At 41.6% G+C, this 16,883-nt stretch overlaps 1 pseudogene; it reads left to right on the top strand.

Moving 5' to 3' along the window:
- The first annotated feature begins 5,565 nt into the window (after window positions 1-5,565).
- On the top strand, window positions 5,566-16,274 carry LOC129352741 (uncharacterized; annotated as a pseudogene).
- The last annotated feature ends 609 nt before the right edge of the window (window positions 16,275-16,883 follow it).

Below are 16,883 nucleotides of genomic sequence, written 5' to 3'. Positions count from 1 at the left end.
AACTTTCTGGCTGCCTTTGGTTTAACAACACAGTTCAGACTAACATGAGCAAACGGCTGATTTAGCTCTGATATGAGGATCAGACGAGTCCCTCGTTCTGCTGCTTTAACTTCCCCACAGGACTCAGATTTCATGTGACGGTTCAGCTGAAAGGCTGAGGAAAAACATGAGTGGAGTTTCTCATGTGTCTGCAACCAGAGCATGAGATGAACTTTTTCTCACAGGCTGCACATCAGTAGGACTTCTCATCCCTGTGCCTTCTCCTGTGGACCAGCATCGTTTCCCAGTAGAGCATCGTTTCCCAGTAGAGCATCGTTTCCCAGTAGAGCATCGTTTCCCAGTAGAGCATCGTTTCCCAGTAGAGCATCGTTTCCCAGTAGAGCATCGTTTCCCAGTTGTCTCGTCGCTGTGGTTTCCGATGTGCGTCAGTGGAGCAGATTCCCTGAGAATCGCTCCCCGTTTGTCTCACATGGATGCTCTGTGAAGGCTGTGCTCTGCCATGTGGATTCTCAGGGCCTTTGCAGAACTGAAGTTTTTCCCGCAGGTTTTACATGAGTCCAGCTTCATGAAGTGGGTGCTCATGTGAGTCACTAGAGATTTTATATAAACATACCTTTTCCCACATTTATGACAACAAATGACGTTTCCTTTCCTTCTGGCTTTCCTTTGAGGTTTGTTGGACTTGGTTGGAAGACGTTTTTGTTTGTCTTTTGTTCTTTGAAGGTTTTGATCCAGATGCTCGTTGATCCGATGAGGATCTGAGTTCAAACCGTCCTGAGCTGCAGGGAGGTTCTGATCAGCGTCTGGTTCCAGCTCACATTCTTCATCTGACAGAGGTTTCATGAAGGCGTCGCAGTCCGGTGGCAGCTGCGGTTCTTCAGGCCCGATCTCCTGATGTGGCGGTTCTGGTTCTGGTTCCCTCTGGTCCAGAACCTCCTCCGTCCTGCAGACATGTTGCTTTGGAAAGTCTGGAAGGACAAACAGGAACAAGAGAAACTGATCAGCAGTTTTTCCTGAAACCACCAGCAGGTTCTGGAGGCTAAAGGAGAATAAAGTTTATTTCATATTTTGCAGTTTCTGGACGGGGAAACTTCAGGACATTAGAGCTGCAGAGAGCTGATTGGCCAGACCGGCGGCCATCTTTGATCTGATAATTGGTTTGGATCTGTTGCTGGTTCTGAACTGAACGTTTGCTGCGTCTTGTCCTTCAGGAGAGAATAAAGTTTTGTTTGAGAGGAAATCTCTGCTCTCTGTCTGGTAACTAAAAGTTTCAGTTCTTTAGGGAAACTCAGTTTAATTCATCTAATTATTTATCATCATCATACAGGAGAATAAAAGCCTCTCAGTTTATTTTCCACCACATTCACTCATATTTGTCGTTTATGTTCATTTAGTGAAAATAAAATATTCATGGTTTCATGCAGATATTCTGCTGCGTTTTCGTACCGTTGACTCTACAGGTTTGATCCAGTTTGAAGTCAAATTACTGGAACTAACTGAGATATTTGTTTTGTTGACGTTTCAAAATGTCAAATCTTGAATATTTTTTGTCTCATGGCTTCATCTGGTTTGATTGTCTTAAAGATTTCAGACAAAGATGAACAAACTATTAGCATCTGCCTTATTTATGGATGCAGTGCAGAATCAGCACAAATTAAATATCTACATGGCTAACATGTAGTGAAAGTACATTTATTTGAACATTCGCTAACATTCACATGCACATGGATTAGTTAATTCATGAGTTATTAAGCATTAATAAACATTAAATAATAAGTTTTCAACATTAGTTACATATTTATTAATGGCTAAATGAAGCTAAATAAATAAATTGATACTAAAACCTTTAGATCAAATCCAGATTTTACTTCCTGGTTTACTGAAAACGGTTCTGGTCAGTTTGTCCTATTTGGACCCGGCCGGCTTCCACCGGCAGCTTCAGCAGGTCATTAGATCAACTTTCACTGCAATAAGACCGTTGATGAAGATTTGATGAAGATTTGATGAAGATTTGATGAAGATTTGATGAAGATTTGATGAAGATTTGATGAAGATTTTGATGAAGATTTGATGAAGATTTGATGAAGATTTGATGAAGATTTGATGAAGATTTGATGAAGATTTGATGAAGATTTGATGAAGATTTGATGAAGATTTGATGAAGATTTGGTCGGATACATACCGATTCTGGTCAGAAGAACAAAGGGTTGCCAGGAGATGCCAGCGGTCTGCTCTCCTGTTGGAACCTGATCACCATGTTTCTAATCTCTGGTTCCTCCTGGTTCGGTCTAATCTCTGGTTCTGGTTCCTCCTGGATCGGTCTAATCTCTGCTTCCTCCTGGTCTGGACTGGAGCTCCTCTGCTGGTTCTGGAGCTCTGGGTCGGTCAGAACATGCGGCTTTGGCTGATCTGTAGCAACAAAGAGACACAGGAGCTGGTTACCATGATGACCTCCAGGACTGGTGTCGGTTCTGACCCAGACAGCCTGGTCCGATCCTCTGGAAGCTTCCTGAGGAACGAACCAGGATTCCAGTAAGAAATGTTGAAACATTGATGGAGCTTCTGGTTCCAGTGCCGAACGTTCAGAGGCTACTGGTGACCAGAGCAACAACATCTAAACAATTAAAGGCTCTGTGACTTTGGCGTTAGCTTAAAGCGGGTTGGGGAGTCAATGGGACCAAATGGGTCAGAAGAACAAAAGCAAAATATTTTTAAAAAGAAAAATAATAAAAAGAATCCTGGCCAAATTTCATAGAATCAGTTTTTAAGCTGAGAATCCAAACAAGCAGTGAAGCAGGATTATCCCATTTTGGGCAGCAAAGGGTTAATTAAAGGCCCACAGCATCACTATCCATGAATCTCTGGAGATACTCAGAAGATATGAGCTGCAACACCAGTTGGGTGAATTTCTGGAATGAGTGAATAACAAGAAACACAGCGAGCCTCCCGACTGGCCCACCAGCTCTGGGTACACAGCAGAGTGCCTGACAGACTGTCCTCCAAATAATCAATACAATCGGCTTCAACAATAACTTTTTGTAACAGGTGATCGTATATTGGATTTTGATTAGTAGCACAACTTTCAAATGAAATTCATACAATCTTTCACTTATAAATAAATAAAATCAGATAAATAAAAATAGACAGCAGTCAAATTGAACTAATAAACTATTTAACTTTAACTTCTAACTGAAACAGAGAACAACAAACTGACACACAGGCAAATACAGCAAACCGACAACATAATAAACACTCTGACAAACTTAACTGAAAAATAACTGACAACATACATTTCTGACATCTAACATAATATAATTACCTGTAATGAGTGTGAATAACAGAAACACAGTGAGCCTCCCTGCTGCTCCACCACTCTGGGTACTGCAGCAAAACTCCCCGTTAGTCTCAGAGCACAACCATCACTGCTGTTCAGAAAGGAACTGGACTCGATGACCAATCACAGCAGAGAGCCCAACGTGTGGAATCTGCAGTCCCGCCTCCTTTTATAGGCAACCAGTAGGGGGCGCCAAAAAAAAACACTCACCACAGGACAACTAGGAAACCATTTTAGCAGAATTTTAACCGAACCATTTCAACTATGTTACCTTTATCAGTAAAAAACAATTTGATCCTGAACAACAACTGATGATTAACTGTTAATTCAATAATAAATAACTATCTGATGCATCATGGTGTGTTTCCTTAATAACAGGTCAGAGCTGCTCAGTAGTTTTTCATCTGCCTCTTTAAATATTTAAATGTTCATGGAAGAAACAAAACAAACACAGAAATATGGATCTTTAACTGTTTAAACGTCACAACCTGAATGTAATGAGGCGAACAGTCACCAAAGTGACGGGAGAGCAGAAACAATGAATTGATTATTGATCCTAATGTAACTCCATACAGAGTCTGGTGAGTTTGATGTGAGCTTCATTCCTGCAGGTTTCCAGAACTTTAATTTCCTCCTCGTAGCTAATGATGGTTTTTTCTACCTGAGTGAAGATTTCCTCTGCAGCAGCAGTTAGTCTCTCTGATAAATCCCTCAGCTGCTGAACTGAACACATGGTGACTCAAACATCAGCTAACAAACAATAAAACATAACTGTTTAATTCTGCTGAGGGTCACAGCGCCGCAGCGCCACCTGCTGGAGCGCAGGGGAACTGCAGCCTGGCAGACAAAGCCTCTAAACCAGGATGGAAGCACTTTTCTAACTTTTCTCAGATTAAAACAAATGATCATGCCCAATTAACAAGCAATTCTGTATTATCTGTTTGAAACGGATCAGGCAGAAGATTTTATGATTTTCTGCCACTTTCATACTTATCAACTTATTAGATAATTACATCTGCAAACTTATTTCCACCTTACATGACATTTACACTCTCATCTTTAAGTGTACAATTATTATTTTTTTAAAAATGTATATCATCAATAGCATTTATGGACTTTAAAACATTAATCTTATAAATATAACAACATATTTTCCAATAAGCTCCTTTTAAACAGTTTTTAAACTGGTTTATTTTCTACATCTTTGAACTCATCATTTAATCGTTTCCATAAATCATAAACAAAAGCTCTTTTTGGTTGCTCTAATCCATTACTTTTCAAAATGTCCTTCTTGTCTTTTTAACCCCTCTGTCATAAAACATTTTTTGTATTTTGTGTGGAAGTTGATGGTTCATTAGTTTAAACATTAATTATAAAGTTTTAAATGCTACCAGAATTTCAGTTTATTTGATTGAAAAAGTAACTGGTTTGTTCTCAATATCCCATTTTATGCATTCATGTTGATTTCTTAAATCATTCTGATTCTGAGGCAGAATTGATCTCCTCCACCTGCTGCCTGAGCTGATATTACCATCTGAAGAAATGCACCAACAACCAATCAGAGTCAAGAGGAGGGCTGAGCCATGTCAATCACACTAGTGTACTCGCTACTTAATGTTCTACAGGTAGAAAAACAACATTCTTGGAAATTTTTAGGTTAATCTAAAGATAATTTACAGTTTTTATCTACAATGACCCGAATACGGCATCATAGATATCAATAATAAAAGTACTTCCAGTTTTTTCAAAGTCTTCTTCCAATGTTCATTAGTGTTACACTCTAATAATACCTCTAGAAACATGAGTCAGCTTAGTTCCCCCTTTAATTCTCCCTGTTTATCTGCTTCCCCACGTCATTCAGCATCAACTTGCTGGCTTTGAAGCTTTATTACTATAATTAAACGACTGTGGCAGAGTTGTTGTCTTGCAATCGGAAGGTTGTAGGTTCGATGATGATCCAATCAGCATCTGATGATCCAATCAGCATCTTCCTCTGATTGGATTATCCGACACTGATTGGAACATCATCCAATCAGCATCCAATCAGCTTCCTCTGACCGTCCAATCAGCAGCTTCCTCTTCTCTGGGCTGCAGGGGCTGATGGGGAGCTTTGGTTCCTCTGCTAGAAACCACGTGGCCCTGGTCTGATCTCTCAGCTCGTCCTTGTTTGGCCTCAGCTGCATCAGAGCCACTTCTCCCCAGGTTCACCAGAGGAAACACCACTGCACACAATGCTTTTCCTCCCAGCTGCTGCTCTGTGCTGGCTGGGTTCAGGTGAGTTTCCAGCCAATCAGGAGCCAACACCTGGAACAAACACTGTCACACTAACCTTCACCTGTCTGTCTGTCTGTCTGTCTGTCTGTGTCTCTACAGCGCTGGCTGCTGTGGGAACTCAGCTGGTTCAGGAGGATTTAAGTCGAACTGGAAGAGTTGATCACAGCATTTCCTTCAGCTGTGGAACTGATCAGTGTGGTGGGAATGCTGTAACCTGGTACCAGAAGAAAGAGACAGAAACATTCAGAGCTATTCTCTATGCCACCAGTGGTAGTAGAACAGAAAAGCCTTTCATTCATCCCCAGCAAGATGATTTCTCAGCTGAGAGAAATAAGACCAGCTGTTTGTTGAAGATAAATGCAGTAAAACTCATCCATTCAGCCTCCTACTACTGCGGCTGTTATAAGTCTGGTTCCCACAGTGAGAAATGATTCGTTGAGCCTGAACAAAAACCTCCAGATGATCAGATATCAGCGATTATGACAAGTCAACTCAAGGCAACATCATCGATGTATCAACACTCAGACACTTCCAGGTGTGATGCTCTCTGATGTGGGACTTGCTGTTTTCTCTGAAATCACCTGAAAGCATCAAGTCATCACAGAACTGGGAACAGAAAACCACCAAGAGCCGCTTCATAACTCCATTCCTCCTGAACCGTGCCACACAAACTTTGACATGATTTCAGTTCAGAATTTCCTGACGCTCACAATTTAGTCTTTTCTTTCAGTCCTCTTAAGGTTTAGTCATAAATCTTGTCTGTTTAGTTTCAGATTTACATCATCAGGTCACAATCCTGTCCAACAAATCAATCCTCCAGCTGCAGCATCTGATCCAGCTGCTGCTGATCCAGAAGCTGCTGCTCCTGTTCTCACTAGAACCAGGAAGATAGAGACATAACAGCAGTTTTAAAGTCCCTCCACTGGCTCCCTGTACAAAGAATAGACTTTAAAATACTTTGTTAGTTTATAAATCACTGAACGGTTTAGCACCACAATACATCAAAGATCTGCTGTTGTTGTATCAACCTTCCAGACTCTCAGGTTCTGGTTCTGGTTCTGATCTGCATCCCCAGAACCAGAACCAAGAGAGGAGAAGCAGCTTTCAGCATCTATGGACCAAAACTTTGGAACAAACTTCCAGAAAACTGTAAACCAGCAGAAACCCTGACTTCCTTTAAATCTCGACTAAAAACCAGCTGATTAGAGTTTGATTGGAAACGTAATCAATTAAAAATGTAATGATGGAACTTGACTTAATATATTGTTGATTATATGTTGCATGACTTTGTGTTTTTGTGCAGCAAATCAGCAATCACAAAGCAATCAGACTTTACTTGTTTTATTATTTTTTAGCACTAAAAAAGAGACGCTTAGCATCACAGAGTCGATACGGCATATCATTAAAAATGGGAAGATTTGTTGCTTATGATCTAAGAACACGTCCAGTGGACATCTGATGTCCTGCGTCGCCTAAATCTCTATTTGCTTGGAGATGGAAGTGAGGAGATGATTCAGTTTCTGTATCTGTTACAAATACAAAGACCTTTGTGTGAAAGTATGAGAATGTAATGTGTGTATTTGACCTTGGTAAACGCCTCAACAACTGGAAAGCATTTTGAAATGTCTTGCTGCTGAAACAAGCCTTACAAATGAAATTTAATTGATTGATTGATTGATTGATTGATTTATTGATTTACTGATCATCTCAGCTCAAAGACAGAAAAAGCTCCATTGTTCGCTGATCCTTCCTGATGTCTACAGTGAAGGAATAATATCGATAGATTTTATATTTCCTGACATAGGAAACAGTTTGGATCCGACTAGAGATGAAACTCAGATTTCTGTCGTTGTCAAAACATCAATTTTTACAACATTTTTTGCATTTAATATTATATTGTGAGCAAACTGAGTTGGACAGATTCGTTCTGATAAAATCGGAGTGAAAACGTTTGGAGCCTTTTCGGTTCCTGAGACGTTCGCTGTCGCTCCAGAGCTGCGTTTCCCATCATGGAGGTTCTGGTTCTGCAGATCGTGTCCAGCAGCGGGTCACTGATACACAGAGCAGCTCCCGCAGAGCTCCCTCTGGTGGCGGGATGCAGAATGACCACACATCATGGCTCCTTGTTTTAGTTCAGGTTATTTTTGGCCTTTCTGTTTTAGATATTTAAAATCTTTGTCTGCTGCTTTACATGTTGTTTTTCACAATGCATGGAGAATGTTAATGAATGCTCAACAATGTCTAGCTTAGATGCTGCCATTAGCATTTCAACGAGCTTCAGCTGTTTGGCTCAGATTAGCTTGTTGGTGTGACTCATAGTTTTGCTCTGCAGCCGTTTCTAATTCTCACTCAATGGGATCTTGGGACTGACTAAAGCTTTCACTCCCCTTCAACATTTTTCTACAAATGATTTGCATACTTTTGATACTTTTGACTTGTTCTGCTGCTTCTTCCTTCTCTTACATTTCTGCAAGTTTTCTGCAGTTTTCACCCAAAGCATCCAGATTACAGCAATCACACTGTTTTCTACTTTCTACCTATAATAACTCAAGCTGTGTGCTCGCACTTCATCACATCTCTTTAGGTCCAGAAATCATAACTTCAGTTTTATTTCTATTCATCTGGAGAAAGTTGTAGCTTCTCCAAGCACCGACTGGTTCTGAGCATCTGATTGGGCTTCGATGGTTCTGACCAGGACTCGAATTGGACTTAATGCCTCAGATCTGATTATAAAGACAAAATGTTGGCATGCTTCAGTTTTTGGTGGTATCTTTGCAGTCAATACCAAACTTGTTCTGGTGACTATTGGTAAACTGTTTCCCTTATTGGGCCCAAACTGTTTAAAAGCCACGGCTCTATTAGCGACTCCATCTGGGAGAGAAAGAGTTAAACTGATAAACTGAATGAGCATGAAAAGCAGAAAACATTTAGTGAGCAGCAGTGAAAGAACCCAGAACAACCTGTTGATTGGATTCACTGTGAAGAGGCTGAAAGCATCAGCATCTTACTCTGACCGTCCAATCAGCATCTTCCTCTGACCGTCCAATCAGCATCTTCCTCTGACCGTCCAATCAGCATCTTCCTCTGACCGTCCAATCAGCAGCTTCCTCTTCTCTGGGCTGCAGGGGCTGATGGGAGCTTTGGTTCCTCTGCTAGAAACCACGTGGCCCTGGTCTGATCTCTCAGCTCGTCCTTGTTTGGCCTCAGCTGCATCAGAGCCACTTCTCCCCAGGTTCACCAGAGGAAACACCACTGCACACAATGCTTTTCCTCCCAGCTGCTGCTCTGTGCTGGCTGGGTTCAGGTGAGTTTTCCAGCCAATCAGGAGCCAACACCTGGAACAAACACTGTCACACTAACCTTCACCTGTCTGTCTGTCTGTCTGTCTGTGTCTCTACAGCTGGCTGCTGTGGGAACACAGCTGGTTCAGAAGGACCTGAGTCTGACCAGGAGAACCGGGCAGAACGTCTCCTTCAGCTGTGGGGGAACTGGGCCGTGTGGCTCTAACCGTGTAACCTGGTACCAGAAGAAAGATACAGAAACATTCAGAGCTATTCTCTATATTAATATTGGTAGTAGCCCATCAAAGCCTTTCAATCATCCTCAGCAAAATGATTTCTCAGCTGAGAGAGATCAGAACAGCTGTTCACTGAAGATCAACAAAGTTAAACTGGATCATTCAGCCTCCTACTACTGCGGCTGTTATAAGTCTGGTCCCCACAGTGAGAAATGATTCGTTGAGCCTGAACAAAAACCTCCAGATGATCAGATGTCAGTTTGTGACATAGAGAGCAGTAAACCACAGGTTCACTGATTTCACCTCCATCACACAGAGACTCTCTGAGTCTTTAATGTTTCATCATTTTATTACAATAAACTCTGAAGGTTTCTGGTTTTATTATTGTTTTCAGACGTCATTAATTATGATTTCTGTCATTTTATAACTAAAAAAGTTGATAATTCCTCCCAGAGGAATAATTGTTATTGTTTATTTCATATTAAATAATATCAAATGTTACAGTTGATAGTCATGAGGTTTATTTCTCTTGCAGGCTGGACGTGTCAGAAACAGAACTTTAGAAACGTCCTTCATCCAGTTTAATGACGGTCAGATTAAATAGATTCATAATGCAGAGCTGTGATCACCTGTGTTGCTATGGTAACTGCTCTTATTACCCATCATAATCTAACTGGATGATTAAATTGATAGAAATCAATATTTACAAACGGAGCTGAATATCAACTTTACTGATGACTGTAAATTTGTATTTATGTTTGGATGAGGTTCTGGTTCTGGATCGGTTGTTCAGTAAATTCCCACGAATCTCCACCTTGTTTGGGTTTCCTCTGCTTCCTCTAATGGCGTCTTTAGAGGGTTTAGACAAACTGACCACTTGGTGCAAACGGTTCCAGTCAATATCAGATCAATATCAGATCAATATCAGATCAATATCAGATCAATATCAGATCAATATTTTCCATCAGAGTCGTCTCTGATCTGGACGCTGCTGGTGATGCGTTTCAACAGTTTGAACAAGAAGCTGCGAAACGTTCATGATTTCCAGGAAGAGAGTTTCCCTTAGTTTAGTGATTCACTTTCTTTTTCTGCAGCTTTAGAGATGAAGTTGAATTTTACATAATTTATGATCCAAAGATTTCCTTCATTTCTCATTTGGTCTCCACTTTAACAGGAGCAACGACGTCTGGAGGTTCAGGTTGGAGGTTCAGTTGGAGGTTCAGTTGGAGGTTCAGGTTGGAGGTTCAGGTTGGAGGTTCAGGTTGGAGGTTCAGGTTGGAGGTTCAGGCTGGAGGTTCAGTTGGAGGTTCAGTTGGAGGTTCAGTTGGAGGTTTTCAACCAGCTGAGGAGACTGAAAGGTAAACCTGAGTAAAAGTTGGAGTAGAAGTTGTTCACATCGTCAACATCCTGGACCAACTATCTGGACACAACCCTCCACTCCCCCAGGGGTCTACCATGTGTCCAGCTGCGTAGCCCAATCGGGCCCAGAGGGTTCTGCTTCATCCAGACTTCATCTGCGTTGAGAGACCAGCTGACTGATACGCAGAGAAGCTGCAAAAAGCCAGCAAAGGTCAAAGATCAGATGGGGAGGAAGTGGAAGAAACAAAGTGTCTCACAGAGAGACGTTCATGTGAATCAGAACCATCGTATCGGACCTCCAGCAAAATGATCAGGAGTCAAATTCAGCTGGAAATTCACTTTACAGTTTAATTAACGATGCAAAACAGGAAACAGGAAACCTGCATGAACCCTGCTCTGTTACCCTGCTGGCTCCACCCAGACTGAAGGGTCAAAGGTCATAACCTCTGCTGGCTCCACCCAGCCTGATGGGTCAAAGGTCATGACCTCTGCTGTCTCCATCCAGCCTGAAGGGTCAAAGTTCATAACCTCTGTTGGCTCCACCCAGCCTGAAGGGTCAAAGGTCATGACCTCTCTTGTCCATCCAGCCTGAAGGGTCAAAGGTCATAACCTCTGCTGGCTCCACCCAGCCTGATGGGTCAAAGGTCATGACCTCTGCTGGCTCCACCCAGCCTGATCAATGTGAGCTTCATGGCTCCATCAGCCTCCAGGAAACTACAGACCTCCATGCTGCATTCATGACCTCAGGAAACCACAGACCTCCATGCTGCATTCATGACCTCAGGAAACCACAGACCTCCATGCTGCATTCATGACCTCAGGAAACCACAGACCTCCATGCTGCATTCATGACCGTAGGAGATCTCAGACCTCATGCTGCATTCATGACCTCAGGAAACTACAGACCTCCATGCTGCATTCATGACCTCAGGAAACCACAGACCTCCATGCTGCATTCATGACCTCAGGAAACCACAGACCTCCATGCTGCATTCATGACCTCAGGAAACCACAGACCTCCATGCTGCATTCATGACCTCAGGAAACCACAGACCTCCATGCTGCATTCATGACCTCAGGAAACCACAGACCTCCATGCTGCATTCATGACCGTAGGAGATCTCAGACCTCATGCTGCATTCATGACCTCAGGAAACTACAGACCTCCATGCTGCATTCATGACCTCAGGAAACCACAGACCTCCATGCTGCATTCATGACCTCAGGAAACCACAGACCTCCATGCTGCATTCATGACCTCAGGAAACCACAGACCTCCATGCTGCATTCATGACCGTAGGAGATCTCAGACGTCATGCTGCATTCATGACCTCAGGAAACTACAGACCTCCATGCTGCATTCATGACCTCAGGAAACCACAGACCTCCATGCTGCATTCATGACCTCAGGAAACTACAGACCTCATGCTGCATTCATGACCTCAGGAAACTACAGACCTCCATGCTGCATTCATGACCTCAGGAAACCACAGACCTCCATGCTGCATTCATGACCGTAGGAGATCTCAGACCTCATGCTGCATTCATGACCTCAGGAAACTACAGACCTCCATGCTGCATTCATGACCTTAGGAAACCACAGACCTCCATGCTGCATTCATGACCTCAGGAAACCACAGACCTCCATGCTGCATTCATGACCTCAGGAAACCACAGACCTCCATGCTGCATTCATGACCTCAGGAAACCACAGACCTCCATGCTGCATTCATGACCGTAGGAGATCTCAGACCTCATGCTGCATTCATGACCTCAGGAAACTACAGACCTCCATGCTGCATTCATGACCTCAGGAAACCACAGACCTCCATGCTGCATTCATGACCTCAGGAAACCACAGACCTCCATGCTGCATTCATGACCTCAGGAAACCACAGACCTCCATGCTGCATTCATAACCTCAGGAAACCACAGACCTCATGCTGCATGACCTCAGGAAACTACAGACCTCCATGCTGCATTCATGACCTCAGGAAACCACAGACCTCCATGCTGCATTCATGACCTCAGGAAACCACAGACCTCCATGCTGCATTCATGACCTCAGGAAACCACAGACCTCCATGCTGCATTCATGACCTCAGGAAACTACAGACCTCCATGCTGCATTCATGACCTCAGGAAACTACAGACCTCATGCTGCATTCATGACTGTAGGAGATCTCAGCAGCTGCAGCTCAGACTGTAGAACCAGGAGACCCACTGGGAGAGACTGGAGCTTTCAGACAGGATGTCTGCAGAACTTCCTTCAGAACCACTTTGGACCTTCACAGCACATTTCTGATGGTTCTGATCCACCAGAACCTCAGCAGGTCGGTTCTGATCCACCAGAACCTCAGCAGGTCGGTTCTGATCTGCTGACATTATGACTGTCTCGTTCTCAGTCAGACTCATCCAGTCTGCCTCTCAGTAGGGAGGATACTGGTACCACTGCGGTTCTGGAACCAGACTGGATGTTGCTGGTAAGAACCAACATTTACTGGTTTTCAGGTTTTGCTGTGAAAATATCAATGATTGAAGAAAAGAGGCTAAAACAGAAACAGCTGATGGGTTTTTGTATCGGTCTGTCTCACTGTGGGATGAATGGATCTTTGGATCCGGAACCAAACTGTTTGTAACTGGTAAGAACCAACATTTACTGGTTTCACTGGAGAAGTTAAAATGTGTCTCAAGTCACTTTCTGCTGCGTCAGGATTTAGTTTCTATCGTTAGTAAAGAATTAATCAATAATCAATGAATCACTTCCAAAATTTACAGTGCAAGTTTGTTCATGATAATATCTGAAACTCCCAGTAACTGTAACCCTGTAACATCTGTTAATATTGCTGATAAATTGCTGTGCATATTCATTTAATAACTGCTGCAGCTCAGAGTTAAACTGACTGTAATAAGACCAGAAATCAGCCGACGGGTTTTTGTATCAGTCTGTCTCACTGTGGATGAATATCTCTTTGGATCCGGAACCAAACTGTTTGTATCAAGTAAGAACCAACATTTATTCATTTCTCTGTTAAAACGTCAAAATGTGTGTAAAAGTCACTTTCAGCTGCTTTAGTTTGAAAGATGATTATTATTTTAACATTTGATCAATCAGGGTTAAACTGTTGAAAATGCATCACATGAAAAATATATGTAGACAGAAAATGTATAAAAAATTGATCAAATGTTTAAAAAGTTAGAAAGTGATGAGCAGAGACGTTAACCTGTCAGATGAGTTAAACGTTCAGTTTTAAGAGTCGAGCAGCAGAAACATTTTCCTGACACCAATAAACTGATTTTAGCGTCGCAGCTTTGATCAGATCAGATCAGATCTGATCAGATCAGATCAAATCAAATCAGATCAGATCAGTTCAGATCTGATCAGATCAGATCTGATCAGATCAGATCAGATCAGATCTGATCAGATCAGATCAGATCAGATCTGATCAGATCAGATCAGATCAGATCTGCAGCTGCCGGGGTGAAAATCTGATTTATGTAAATTATTCTTCCATTTTCTGGCTGCTGGGAGCCAAACGTAAAACTGACAGAGGAAACTGAATATAATGAGAGCAGAAATCAGCCGACGGGTTTTGCTTCCATGTTTTTTGCTGTTTGGATCTTTGGTTCAAACTGAGGTAAGAAAAAATATTTGATTTTTTATTGAAGAAGTTAAAATGTGTTCAAAGTCGATTCTGAGTTTAAATGTAAGATTTTTCATTGGTAAAAAAATTAATCAATTTTGAAAACATGTTCAGATTTCTTTGAACAAGTTCATAAAATATTTCCTTCTTCCAGAAGTTTTGCAGAATAATAAGAAATAAACTCTGATAATTTACACCAATTTGAATTTCTTGAATCTAAAATCTTTCTGTGAAACCAAACTAGTTTTTCAGCTTCTGAATGTCACTAAAAATATTATTTATTTTAAATAATTGGTCCCGTCTGTTTGTTTTCAGAATAAAATTTAATAATAATAAAGTATAAACAGCAAATGTAAAAAGATTTTAAAAAAGTCAATTAAATGTAAACTTTGTCAAAAATATTTGGAAAAAAAAACTTGGAAAAGAAAAGTATAAATTTTTATTTAAGAAAAAAATATTTTCTTTCCGCATATTGATCAGATATTGATCAGATATTGATCGGCTCCAGCTGTAATGATGGATTAAATGAATTAAAATGTTTCTGTGGAGCCGATCGGGTCCAGGTTCTGTTGTTGGTTCTGGACAAACGAGAAGTAAAAAAAATAAAAATAAAAAAATTATCTGGGTTAAGAAAAATTACAGATTTACTTCATTTTTCTGTTTTGAATTAATTTTGATCATCATAAATTTATTGAGACAAAATAAGTAAAACAGAAAAAGTTTTAAATGATGTTAGAAGAAAAGCCGTTTTATTTTTATTCTCCCGACCCGATAACCGGGTTCAGCTGTCAGAACCAGTAACTCTGCTCCTCTCTGCGTCGCTGAATTGATTTAACTCAGACACATTCAGCAGGTTTCCAGCAGGAATGAACAAATGAAGGTCCTGGCAAAGTCCAGGCTTTGACTAGGCCGTACCTAGTCAAAGCCTGGACTCTTTTCATGAGCCGTTTGGAGCTCATGTTCATGACCCGCCGGATCCTTGTTCTACCAGGTCCGGCGGGTTCTTCAGTCCCGGAGTATCACTCTGCCACCACCGTGTTTCACTGTAACGAGACGTTCAGGGTCTGAAAGGGTCAGGGGTCGTGAATGTCAGACGGGTCTTTGTGTTGTTCTGTGTTCGTTTTTATTCAGCCTCTCCTCATTCTGGAGTCATGACCTCTGACCTTAAGGCAGTGAGGAAAGCTTTAGACCTCCTGGATGTTTTATTAAAATACTAAACAGTTAATAAATAAAAGCGATTTAAATCTTTTATTTGCTCAGTTTATCGTTTCCTGACATTAAAATGTGTCTGATGAGCTGAAATATTTCTGCTTGTTGTGCAGGTAAAGCGGTGAAGAAACCCGATGTGACTGTGTGTCCGGTGAGAACCGAAGGCCGAGTGGAGGGAGAGACGGCTCTGATGTGTCTGGCCTCGGCCATGTTTCCTCCTCTGGTCCGGATCTCCTGGAGGAGGCAGAGGGGCAGCCAGGAGGAGCCGGCCCCGCCGAGGAGAAACAGCAGGAGCTCAGCGGGTCGAGAAGTTCTGCCGTCATCAGGCTGGTTAGAAACGAGACGCTCCACAGTTATGAATACATCTGTGAAGCTCAGCATGAGGGCGGCAGCGTGACGAACCAAACACGCTTCCAAGGTACCAAAAGCAGAAATAAGTTCAGGACAAACGCAGCTTCACATTCACAATGTGACTGAACTTTTCCTTCCAGAGCTTCCAGAACCTCCAGCTCCAACAAAGTCTGGACCAGCAACGGATTGGCCAGCAGCTCCAGCGCCGCCAGCAGCAGCAGCGTCTGTCCGTCCTCAGCTCCCAGTCAGGCTCCCAGTGAGGCTCCCAGTGACCTTCCAGACTCGCTGCAGGGTGAAGCTGCTCTGCCTGCTCTACGCTGTGCTGATAGTGAAGAGTCTGGTTTACTGCAGTGGACTCTCTGTGCTGCTGGCCCTCAGGAACAAGGGCCCCAGATGAGCTCTCATCACTTTCATCAGCTTTAAGAAACATTGTTCAGGACAAACTGTGGAATGTACTTTTGATTTCATGTTGCTGCATTTTATTATCATTTTATTCTTTTTGCTTTTTACGGAGTTTTTATTCATTCTGTATTTGAATAAACTCAAACATTTCTTCATCATGTTTCTAACTTTTTATAACTTTTAACTGACCTGAATGTAATGAAATTAAAACAACAATAAAACCATTGTTCCAACATCATGTCTGTTATTAATATGAATTATAAGCAAAGTATCAGTGAACCTCACTGATGACCCACAGGGTTCATGTTTGTCGTCTGAATCTTCAGTTTTGCTCTGAATAAAAACATAAAACATCAAACATAATAAATAAATAAATCATAATAAATAAAACATAATAAATGAATAAACAAAACATAATAAATAAATAAATAAATAAAACATAATAAATAAATAAAACATAATAAATAAATAAAACATAATAAATAAATAAAACATAATAAATAAATGAATAAATCATAATAAATGAATAAAACATCAAACTCTACGCCGATGACGTCGTTGTTTCCACTCATGAACAAACATCAGAGCTGCTTTAAAAACAAACATCCTGCAGTGTTTATGAGTCATTCTGACATTAACATGCTAAAACACATTTTCTGTATTTTCTTCACGTTTTAGGAACTTTTGTGTTTCACATGTTTGAGTCTCTTGTTCTCAGACGTTTAGCTTCTCTGCCTCCATTAGTGAGAATGTTTTTGTTTTTTCTTCCTCTGGTGCCGATTGGCTCAGCTTT

This window comes from Poeciliopsis prolifica, unplaced genomic scaffold (assembly GCF_027474105.1).
Source record: "Poeciliopsis prolifica strain line A6 unplaced genomic scaffold, Auburn_PproV2 SCAFFOLD079, whole genome shotgun sequence".
In the NCBI taxonomy this organism is placed as follows: domain Eukaryota; kingdom Metazoa; phylum Chordata; class Actinopteri; order Cyprinodontiformes; family Poeciliidae; genus Poeciliopsis; species Poeciliopsis prolifica.
Note: the sequence above shows the minus strand (reverse complement) of the source record. Positions and strands in the feature narration are given on the sequence as shown.